The sequence below is a fragment of the Bison bison genome, unplaced genomic scaffold (genome assembly GCF_000754665.1).
Source record: "Bison bison bison isolate TAMUID 2011002044 unplaced genomic scaffold, Bison_UMD1.0 scf7180017864456, whole genome shotgun sequence".
Lineage (NCBI taxonomy): Eukaryota > Metazoa > Chordata > Mammalia > Artiodactyla > Bovidae > Bison > Bison bison.
This window is the reverse complement of record NW_011495018.1, coordinates 8643249-8654937: the sequence shown is the minus strand read 5'-3', so window position 1 is coordinate 8654937 and position 11689 is coordinate 8643249. Positions and strand designations below refer to the sequence as shown.

Sequence of the window (11689 nt, the reverse complement as noted above, 5' to 3'; positions counted from 1 at the left end):
TGGGATTCTCCAGGCAGGAACACTGGAGTGGGTTGCCATTTCCTTCTCCAGTGCATGAAAGTGAAAAGTGAAAGTGAATTCTCTCAGTCGTGTCCGACTCTTCGTGACTCCATGGACTGCAGCCTACCAGGCTCCTCCACCCATGGGATTTTCCAGGCAGGAGTACTGGAGTGGGTTGCCATTGTGTTCTCCGCAAAGAAGGCTGAGTGCCAAAGAATTGATGCTTTTGAACTGTGATGTTGGAGAAGGCTCTTGAGAGTCCCTTGGACTGCAAGGAGATCCAACCTTTCCATCCTAAAGGAGATCAGTCCTGGGTCTTCACTGGAGGGCCTGATGTCGAAGCTGAAACTCCAGTATTTTGGCCACATGATGCAAAGAGCTGACTGATTTGAAAAGACCCTGATGTTGGGAAAGATTGAGGGCAGGAGGAGAAGGGGACGACAGAGGATGAGATGGTTGGATGGCATCACCAACACAATGGACATGGGTTTGGGTGGACTCCGGGAGGTGATGGACAGGGAGGCCTGGCATGCTGTGGTTCATGGGGTCGCAAAGAGTCAGACACGACTGAGCGACTAAACTGAACTGAACTGATGTTTTATTCAGCGGACACTCTGAGGACTTTTAGCCTGGAATGCATCCCCTTGGCTCACTCTGAGGGACCAGTCCAGAGAGGTAAGGGAGGAACCAGGATACATAGGAGCTTTTGCAACGAAGACCAGGTAGTCAGACCATCAAAAGATTTCTTTTAATTAAAAGAAAACTGGACATCTCAAGTTAGTGAATTTAGCACTTTTCTTTGGGCTTTCCTAGTGGCTCACAGGGTAAAACCATCTGTCTGCAATACAGGAGACCTGGGTTCGATCCCTGGGTCAGGAAGATCCCCTGGAGAAGGAAATGGCAACTCTTGCCTGGAAAATTCCATGGATGGAGGAGCCTGGTAGGCTACAGTCCATGGGATCGCAAAGAGCTGGACACAACTGAGTGACTTCACTTTGTGCAGGAAGATGCAAGAGTTTGGGATCACTGAAATCACTCCTTTGATAATGAACCTTAGCTGTCCAGGCCCACCTGCCCGTGCTTTCTCTCCCTGAGTTTTCTTGGGGCTCACCTGTGGGGCAGCTATAATGCCATGACCTGGTGGCTGCAATGTCCTTTGTTACTGATTTGGAAGGCAACATTTTTTTTTCACTCACACAGTTCAGGGAGCTTTTTAGAAATGTGGAACCCCCAGCTTCACCCTGAGTCTCGAAGCAGAGCTTGAATTAGTGGGGCTGAAATAGCTCTCCCTTGCTCTAAGCTCCCTTCAAAGATCTGGGTATGTAGCCAGGAGTGACAACAGCTAATTTAAATCATGGTGGTAGTAGGGGTGGGTGGGTAGGGGACTTGTTTCAAAGATACTAATAGTCATTGGTAAAAGTTCCCAGAATAAACCAGTTTCTTGAGTTTAGTTATGTGTAACTGGTATTCGGTAGTTAGATTTAAGAAATCCATAAAATTGTTCTGTAGTGTGATGCTGAATGTATTAACAGCTACATCTAGCATTTAAAAAAAAACAAGCCTACTTTGAAAGCCCGAAGACTATGCGGTTCAGGCATTTATACATTTTAACACATCTTAACATCAAAATTTTTATCATTAGGCCTTTCTAATAACACAGATAAGTGTGGGAAATAATATAACTGGTACCCAGTTCCACACCACCCACTTCAGCTATACCCCCCACTTTTTTTTTTAAAGAAATAATTGTGACATCAACCCTGCGCTTCCACCCTCTCCTTGGAGGCAGCCTGCAACCAGGGCCCAGCAGTGAGGCGAGTTAGGGTCACAGGAAGGCAGACCAGACAAAATGTAGCTGGTGTAACCCGGCTTACTGCACACAGCACACAACACAGGTTAGTCAGAGTGGGGAAACCAGACAAACAAGGGGTAACGAGCTCCTCCTGTTTGTGATGTCCTTCCTTAGACTTTGCTGAACAATTCCTCGATGGTGGGAGTCCACAGTGGCCCCTGTGACTCCATCTTGACCTACTGAACATAGCCTAACTCATATGAGTCTCACACAATGTAAGTAGCAATCCTGACCCAAGAGAAATCACCATGAAACCACACTCCTGAGGTTGATGTGTATGCTTCCCGTTTCTGTTTTTAAACTACATCTGTGTTTACAGAATGTATACTAACATTTGCTGTGTATTTAAAAGTGTGCATAAATGCTATCTGCCTGAATAAATTCTTTTGCAAATTGCCTTTTGTGTTTAATACTATATTTTCAAGACTTCCCCATGTTGATATTTGTATCTCTGTAGTTCACTTTAACTGCTCTAAAACATTCTGTTAAGTCAATGTGCTGTACCACAACCTATGCACTCCTTTGTTGGTAAGTAATTGGATTCTTCATTTTTTCCCCCATTTCAGGTGTCACAGCATTCTTTGCATGTCTATACTTGGTGTATGAGCTCCAGTGGAACTGCTGAGCCTTAGGACATGTGTGTCTTACGACAGTGGTTCCACCAGTTTGTACATGTAAAGTAGAGGAGACTATTCCTCTCCACCCACTTGGCAACAGCTTGTTTAAAAAAAAAAATAAGCCTAATTCATGAATCTTATAACAGATAATAAGGAAGACTTTATTCAGGAAGGGACTTCTGCGTTGGGGTTTTGCAGTGGGGGCGCGAGATGAGGCTCTGCTCCAAATGCAACAAGGAAAGTGGCTGTCTCTAACCAAGGGGGGGGGTGAGGGCTGGTGGGTGGAAAATTATAAAGAAACAGCAGAAGTAAGGGGAATAAGAAATAACCCATGCTCTTCAGGATCTTGCTTCAGGTGGACCAAAGGGATCAGATACCAAGGATGAGGGGTTTTCATTAATGTGACCCTGCAGGATTCTTATTAAAACTGAACAGAGTGCAGCTTGAACTCAGCCCAAGGTTGGGGCCCCATCACAAAGAGGAGCTTGACTTTTTTGGTAAAGGAGAGTCTTGACAAACTTCCCTGGCACTTCAGGGTCAAGTAGGGGGCAGAGGAGTAGCTAAAGGAGGAGACTGAGGAGAGACTGAGGAATGCCGGGCAGGAACGGGTGGGAGGAGGAGGACAGCAGAGTGTCCTGGGAGTCAGAGAGATGGGACGCCTGGAGGGAGGAGGGGTCAGCTGAACTGGGTCAGCTGCAGTGAGTATATTGAATTTTGAAAAGCATGAGGATGCTTGATCTTGTAGGGAAGAGATCCTGGTGATGGGGCAGCGGGGTGGGGGGGTGGCAAGCCACGTTGGGGTGGGCTGAGGAATGTCCCAAATACTAGGGGCAACGATAATTGGTTAGAAGTAAAAAAACCTTCAGTGTTCATGGGGAGACGGGCCTTCAGTAAATGGTTCAGTTAGATTAGTGCAGTAGCTCTTACAGGTCTGGTCCAGACCCCTGTGTCAGCTGCTCACCACTGTCTTTTTTTTTTTTTTTTCAGTACCAATAAGTTTTATTCATTGTATATTCCCAAGGAAAACAAAGGAAAGGGAAAAGGGTCAGCGTATGTGTTACAAAATGATAGCAAATGGGAAAGGAAGTATCTGGCACAGCAAAATCAGCCATCAAATAAACACTGCCCAGATGGGGTCGCCAAAGCCTGATGGGCTATGTCTCCTGCAGTTCAGGAATGAGAAGGGATGAGGAAAAGAACAGATGGGTACATGCTTTTCTACCCTCCCTCCCTCCCTCCCCATAAATTCAAGATTTCATACAAAGCTTTGGTTTCTAGCAGTAAGCATGGAGTTACATTCGTCCGTCTGCTATTAAACAATCTTGTGGCTACTTTGACATAAGTTTCTTGCACCTGCATGAAAGTTCCTGAGTGACTTGGATGTACATTCGTCTTTCCTTTCGTGGTCTCCCAGCCCCACCTTCTACATGGAAGGCCCCCTTCATTGCTCCTCTCTACCTTTGGAGTTGGTCTTAATCCAACCAAATACATCAGTCCATTTAGCATGAGTTACATCAAGGAACGGACAGGACTCGAAATTGGGAACAAGGGATGGAGCAATCTTAGCTTTTTCAGGATTTTTGCACAAATCACTTAATCACAGATACCCCACAAATTAAATGTATAGGTATATGGTCTATTTCGGGGGGGCACAAAGGTGGAAAGAAGAGGGAATAGGAATCTAGTTTTCAGGACAGATCTTGTTTGAAATAGGAAATAGAGGAAGGGGAACACAAAAGAAAGTGTAGTTCAAGACCCCCCCCAACTTCAAGAGGGGCCCCCAAGCTTATGTTTCAGATCTCTTTGCCTGGTGCAGAACATTTTGTCAAAGATGCTTTGGCTATTTTTCTCAATATAAAAAGTTTGTAAACAATAAAACCCCAAAAGAACATGGAGAAGACCAACACATATTTACACAAACTAGGCCACCTAGCAGTCACCAAATCAGCTACTTGTGAAGTCCTACAAAGCCCAGACAAATATAATAACTAGAGGGGGGCAGCAGCTGGGGGAGACAAGGATCAGACACACATCACCCAATGCGTTCTATTGCATTTGCCCCGTGACAACACAGTGAGGTAGGTCTGCAGTGATCTCACAGCTTGTAAACGAACCCGCCGCCCCCACCGCCCTTTCTCCTTTAGCTGCCATGAGACTAATCACTGCTGCAGCAGAGTAGGACCCTGGCTCTGGGAACCACAAAGAAGCCATTGCTGATGGTCTCTCCAGAAGCTAAGAAGGAAAAGCCCAGAATCGTTAAAGATCTTGTCCTTGCTTCACATATCCATCCCTGGGCAGCTCAAGATGGGTACAGAGGCATTATTCTTATAAACCTCTCCTTACCAACTTCCATTTTTTATAAAAACACACACACCCTGTTGTGCATGGTCGGCCTAGCCCAGTCAGGTGGAGGATGGATCTGGTATATAAAGTGAGTAATGTGCCCTAGGATTATAGATCTGGAACAGGAATCCTTTGTCACACATACAGATGACCTTTGCCTAATCTTGGCTTCCCCTCTCTGCACTTCTTACCTGGCCCAGCCTCTCCTAACCTCTCTGCACCACGTTTTCCTGTTCAGACCAATTTCCAATCTTTCAGTAGGAAGGAGACCAAGTCATGGGGCAACCCAGTTAAAACCTAGTCTCTCATGAAACGCTGAAGATGGAGGGATTTCAGGAGGACACCATGGCAGAAGAGCCAGCTGTAATTGGCAAAAATGAGGTAGTTCAATAGGCTATACACTCCAAATAGTTGTTCTCTCTGATGATACAGCAACAAAAAGCATTCCTGCTGTGCAGACCCGGAGCTGCTGCTGACTTATCCCTGAGATTGCTCACGTACCTGAGAACACAGTGCAGGAATGAGGGCCTTCGATTAAAATACACAAAAATACAAAACCAGAATATTTATATTATGAAAAAAAAAAAAAGTAAAATGCACAAGATACCTCATTCGCATACTAGTGCAGTTGGCATCCTGGAGAAAGTGGGACCCAAGGTACAGTCACCCAAGGCAGCAAATAAAATTGAGTTGGCCCAGAATGGGGTGAGAGTGAGCTTAGAAGCAGCAAGTCTCAGCTGTTCCCTCAATCACCCCTTTACCTGTCATCACAACCCATTACTTGGGACAGTTCTTAGCATTCTGTCCCAAGAGGGGGTTATGAGGAGAGAAGACGAGGAAAACCCTGCCGCCCCCCTGAGATGTTTCCTCCCGTGGAATGTAGTGGCTTGTTGGTTGGGTCCATCAATCTGTTCTCTTCTTAATCTTTACACTCTGATATGGGAAATATTATTCCACAATCTTCTTTAAGAGTAAAACAACTTCCCTACCCAGGCCACTTTCAAAAGCTGGAGATTCTGGGGGTGGAGACTCAGATGAAGCATGCAGGGAGGGTTAACCCTCAAAGCCCTCATATGCATTTGGAAAGAGCTAATTGGAGTTTCTTTGCCTCACCCCTTCTTCCCACCAAGAGGGAAGAGGGGGTGATGCTGTGGACTCCAGCCTCAGATATATGGCAGTGCCAGCTGCCCCCTACCCACCCTGTCCCCACTTTCTCCACTCTGCCGATTGATGCCTGCTCCTCAAAGCTTTCTGATCACAAAAGGATAGCCCCCACCCACTGTGGCTTCAATTCTGGGCCTCTGGGAGCATGGCAAAGCTATGGATCTCTTCTTCCTCCTCCGGAAAGTAGGCTGGCTTTCCCTGGGAGCTGGGAGCTTGCTGGGCCTTCAGTGGGCATGAGGCTACCATATGGTTGATGCTCTGGCAGAAATGGCACTTCTTGGGCTGCGGTGGCAGTTTGCATTCCTTGGCATGATGGTCTAGACCTCCACAGTTGTAGCACCTGTCTCCCTTTGATCTGCGTTTCTGCATATTCTTCCCTTTCGGCTGCCTTTCACTCCCAATACAGAACACCCCCCAAGGGCCAGTGACTCTGAGAGATTCCAGGCCCTTGGCTGACTTCTTAAAGGTGAACTCCACGGCCTCCCCCTCCTTCAGGCTCCGGAAGCCCTCCATGTGCAGCTTACTCTGGTGCACAAAGACATCCACCGCGGGGGTCGAGGGCGACCCCCGCGCAGGCGGTCATGGACAGGAAGCCGAACCCCATGCGCACGTTGAACCACTTACAGATGCCTGCCTCGTGCAGCAGCCGCGGCTCCTTCGCCGCGCGGGCCGCATCCTCCGGCACCTTAGCGCAGCCACCTGCGAACTGCTGGTTTGACACAGAGCCCATGGTAGTCGGCTGAGCCCGCGGCCCCGGGCCCCTGCTTGGGTGGCTGCTGGCCCCAGAGAAGTCCGGAGGCAAAGGGGTGGCTCGGGGAACAGGCAGCTACATCTTCCCCAGCACAATGTCACCACTGTCTTTTTCTTATTCTGGAGTGTTTGGGATCGGCAGTCCCCTCTACAGACTAGGCCAATGCAAAGGCTCTTCTTAAGTGGGAAATAACAAATCTAAGAGTCATTTTCACAAACAATCTGCTCAAAATAAGGGCCGAGGACCTGAATAGACATTTCTCCAAAGAAGACATACAGGTGGCCAATTTGTTGTTGTTCAGTGGCTTAGTCGTGTCTGACTCTTAGCAACCCCATGGACTGTAGTACGTCAGGCTTTCCCTGTCCTTCACTATCTCCTGGAGTTTGCTCACATTCATGTCCATTGAGTCGGTGATGCCATCCAACCATCTCATCCTCTGTCTCCCCCTTCAACTGACTTCAATCTTTCCCAGGATCAGGATCTTTTCCAGTGAGTTGGCTCTTTGCATCAGGTGGCCAAGGTATTGGAGCTTCAGCTGCCATGTGAAAAGATGTTCAACGTTGCTGATTATTGGAGAAATGCAAATCAAAACTACAATGAGATATCACCTCATACCAGCCACAGTGGCTATCATCAAAAAATCCACAAACAAGAAATGTTGGAGAAGGTGTGGAGAGAAGGGAACCCTCTTGCACTGTTAGTAGAAATGTAAACTGGTACAGCTATTATGGTAACAGTATGGTGTTTCCTTAAAAAAACTAAAAATAGAGCTACCATATGACCCTACAATCCCACTCCTAGGCATATATCCAGAGAAAAACATGATCCAGGAAGATACATGTACCCCAGTGTTCATTGCAGCACTATTTACAATAGCCAAGACATGGAAGCAACCTAAATGGCCATCAACAGAAGAATAAAGATGTGGTACATATACACAATGGAATATTACTCAGCCATTAAAATGATATAATGCCATTTGTAAAAAAATAAAAGATATAATGCCATTTGTAGCAACATGGATGGACCTGAGATTGTCAGACAGAGAAGGAGAAATACCGTATGACATCCCTTATCCATGGAACCTAAAAAGTAATGATACGAATGAACTTACAGAACAGAAACAGATTCACAGACATTGAGAATGAGCTTATGGGTGCCAAGGGAGAAGGAATAGTTAGCAAGTTTGGGGTGGACATGTACTCATGGCTGTATTTTAAATGGATAATTAACAAGGACCTACTGTATAGCTCATGGAACTCTGCTCAAATATGTGGCAGCCTGGATGAGAGCGGGCTTGGGGAGGCAAATGGATACATGTATATGGATGGCTGAGTCCCTTTACTATTCATCTGAAACTGTCAGAACATTGTTGATTGGCTATACCCCAATACACAATAAAAAAGTTTATAAATATTAGCACTTAAAAAAGCTTCACTGTACATGAGCCAAAGGTCCTTTCATCCTGATTAGAGATAGCCCTTTAAATAGTGGGCTTCCCTTGTGGCTCAGCTGGTAAAGTATCCTCTTGCAATGTGGGAGACCTGGGTTCAATCCCTGGGTTGGGAAGATCCCCTGGAGGAGGGAAAGGCTACCCACTCCAGTATTCTGGCCTGGAGAATTCCATGGACTGTATAGTCTACAGGGTCGCAAAGAGTCAGACATGATTAAGTGACTTTCACTTCATTTCACTTCCAGTATATATAATCCCAGGGCTACAGGTCATGGGGCATCTATTATTCATCCTAAGGTAGATTGCTGGGATAAACTTCTGAAAGAAGCATAGAACATCTTTTTTAATAATTTGATTAAACTTTACAGGTATGTAGCATGACAACAAGGAACTATCTGGGCAGTGGGTCTTAGAGCTCAGTTAAAAGAATCAGAATCAGGCACTGTATCTGCCTCTTGAGAAATCTGTATTCAGGTCAAAAAGCAACAGTTAGAACTGGACATGGGACAATGGACTGGTTCTGAATTGGGAAAGGAGCACATCAAGGCTGTATATTGTCACCCTGCTTATTTAACTTATATGCAGAGTACATCATGCGAAATGCCGGGCTGGATGAAGCACAGGCTGAATCAAGATTGCCAGGAGAAATATAACCTCTGATACACAGATAATATCACCCTTATAGCAGAAAGCAAAGAGGAACTAAAGAGCCTCTTTATGAAAATGAAAGAGGAGAGTGAAATAGTTGGTTTAAAACTCAACACTCAAAAAACTAAGATCATGGCATCTGGTCCCATCACTTCATGGGAAATAGATGGGGAAACAATGGAAACAGTCAGAGACTATTTTCTTGGACTCCAAAATCACTGCAGATGGTGACTGCAGCCATGAAATTAAAAGACACTTGCTCCTTGGAAGAAAAGCTATGACCAGCCTAGACAGCATATTAAAAAGGTCCATCTAGTCAAAGCTATGGTTTTTCCAGTACTCATGTATGGATGTCAGAGTTGGACTATAAAGAAAGCTGAATGCCAAAGAATTGATGCTTTTGAACTGTGGTGTTGGAGAAGACTCTTGAGAGTCCCTTGGACTATAAGGAGATCCAACCAGTCCATCCTAAAGGAAATCAGTCCTGAATATTCATTGGAAGGACTGATGTTGAAGCTGAAACTCCAATACTTTGGCCACCTGATGCCAAGAACTGAGTCATTGGAAAAGACCCTGATGCTGGAAAACATTGAAGGCAGGAGGAGAAGGGGATGACAGAGGATGAGATGGCTGGATGGCATCACCGACTCAATGGACATGAATTTGAGCAAGCTCTGGGAGTTGGTGATGGATGGGTAAGCCTGGTGTGCTGCAATCCATGTGGTCCCAAAGAGTTGGACATGACTGAGCAACTGAACTCAAAAGAATCAGAATTGGATATCCAGTGAAACATCTCTTATCTAAAATTACCCTTGTTTTAATCAAATATAACCAAATTAAGGTTAAACTTGTTTGTGAACTGAATCTGGTTGATTGATCATAGTGGCTCCTTTAAATTGGCTGTGCTAGAACATTTGATAAGGAGTCTCAGGGCCAGGAAAACCATACCAAGGGCTTGTCATATGTTTTTGCGCTGTGGATTTAGGTGAAGTCCTTGCTTTTTGAGATCCCCAAAATACTGTGAGATTTTTACACCTGGTTAAGATGTGGCCTTCCTAATTTCCCTGATAAAGCTGCTGGGAACGTAAGCATTTTCAATCTCTGGAGGGATCAGGTGGAGAGGAAAAAATGTTTCAAGTCTGTTAACAAATGTATAATTTACCAAATTGCTGTCAGTCATAATTAGCTTAAGGGGAAAGGGTTTCCTCATATCTGGGAAAGTAAGATTAAAAGGTGATAATATTTTACAAAACCAAAAAGTTATAACCATATTCATCAGTGTATTCAAGTCAACTAGTTTCTTTTTAACATTTTATGAAATCAGTTTCCATTAGACTTTATATATCTTACCTAGTTCAACAGTATGATTTAAAAGTTACTAAAAACCTGAAATTGTCAAAAAATCCTTTCTTTGAATCTTCTCGAAGATTAAGCAGTTTTATGATGCACCATTTTAAGGGCAAGTCACTGCAGCTGGCAGCTCCAACACAGAGCCCAGCCCCACATTGGGTACGAAAATCTGTTACTGAATTCAGGTTTGGCACTTGCTACTCAAAGGCAAAAATCAAGAGGCAAATGTCAGAAAAAAGGGAAGATGCTGTAATCAGAAAACCTGGAAATATGGGGGAAAGGTGGGTTCATGTCCTGAGACCACCTCCAAAGATTCTGCTCAGCCCTGACAGTTTTTAAAGAGGGAGAAAAAAGGGGGAAGAATATCAGTGAATCCCTGAGGCAGAAGGTTGGATTCCGCCTCCTTCTCCATTGTATGCAGACTGGCTGATTCTCTTCAGACGTTATCTTGGGGTTGAAGAGCTAGTCTTTCATTCTTGGAAAAGAATCAGCAGGGTAGGCAAGGCAAGGTGTGCATTCTGGAGAGTAAGTCAGGAGTTGGGTTAAATTGTTCTGTGCTCTCATTTCTTTAAGCGGGTTCTCTGAAGGGAAGAAGACAGAAATGGGGAAACAGGAAAGGGGCCAAAGAGCTGCTTTCACAGGTCTGTAGTGTCAAAATCGAGTTGAATAGAAGGAGCCTCAGTAGGTGCTGGAAAGTTGCTTGTTGGTGTGGGGAAGCCTCTCAGATGTTGGAATTGGTCTCAGAATCATTACAAGCAAATCACACTACCACACTGAGATGAGGTGAAGAAAGAACTTTCAGAAACAGTCTTGACTGGGTTCAGTTCAGTTCAGTTCAGTCCTGTCTGACTCTTTGCGACCCCATGAATTGCAGCACACCAGGCCACCCTGTCCATCACCAACTCCCAGAGTTTACCCAAACTCAGGTCCATCAAGTCGGTGATGCCATCCAGCCATCTCATCCTCTGTCGTCCCCTTCTCCTCCTGCCCCCAATCCCTCCCAGCATCAGAGTCTTTTCCAATGAGTCTACTCTTGCGTTGGCCAAAGTATTGGACTTTCAGCTTTAGCATCAGTCCTTCCAATGAACACCCAGGACTGATCATTAGAATGGACTGGTTGGGTCTCCTTGCAATCCAAGGGACTCTCAAGAGTCTTCTCCAATACCACAGTTCAAAAGCATCAATTCTTCGGCGCTCAGCTTTCTTCACAGTCCAAACTCTCACATCCATACCTGACCACAGGAAAAACCATAGCCTTGACTAGACAGACCTTTGTTGGCAAAGTAATGTCTCTGCTTTTGAATATGCTGTCTAGATTGGTCATAACTTTCCTTCCAAGGAGTAAGCGTCTTTTAATTTCATGGCTGCAGTCACCATCTGCAGTGATTTTGGAGCCCAAAAAAATAAAGTCTGACACTGTTTCCACTGTTTCCCCATCTATTTCCCATGAAGTGATGGGACCAGATGCCATGATCTTAGTTTTCTGAATATTGAACTTTAAGCCAACTTTT

General features: G+C 45.2%; 1 protein-coding gene and 1 pseudogene across 2 annotated transcripts in view; one reads left to right on the top strand and one right to left on the bottom strand.

Annotated features, from left to right (window-relative positions):
• ACADSB (acyl-CoA dehydrogenase, short/branched chain) overlaps positions 1-11689 on the top strand; it is a 49358-nt gene that overhangs the window by 11360 nt on the left and 26309 nt on the right. The gene's annotated exons all lie outside the window — the stretch shown is intronic.
• LOC105002537 lies at positions 960-7035 on the bottom strand (annotated as a pseudogene). Its single transcript, XR_826976.1, has one exon. The product of XR_826976.1 is annotated as a protein lin-28 homolog A pseudogene (transcript).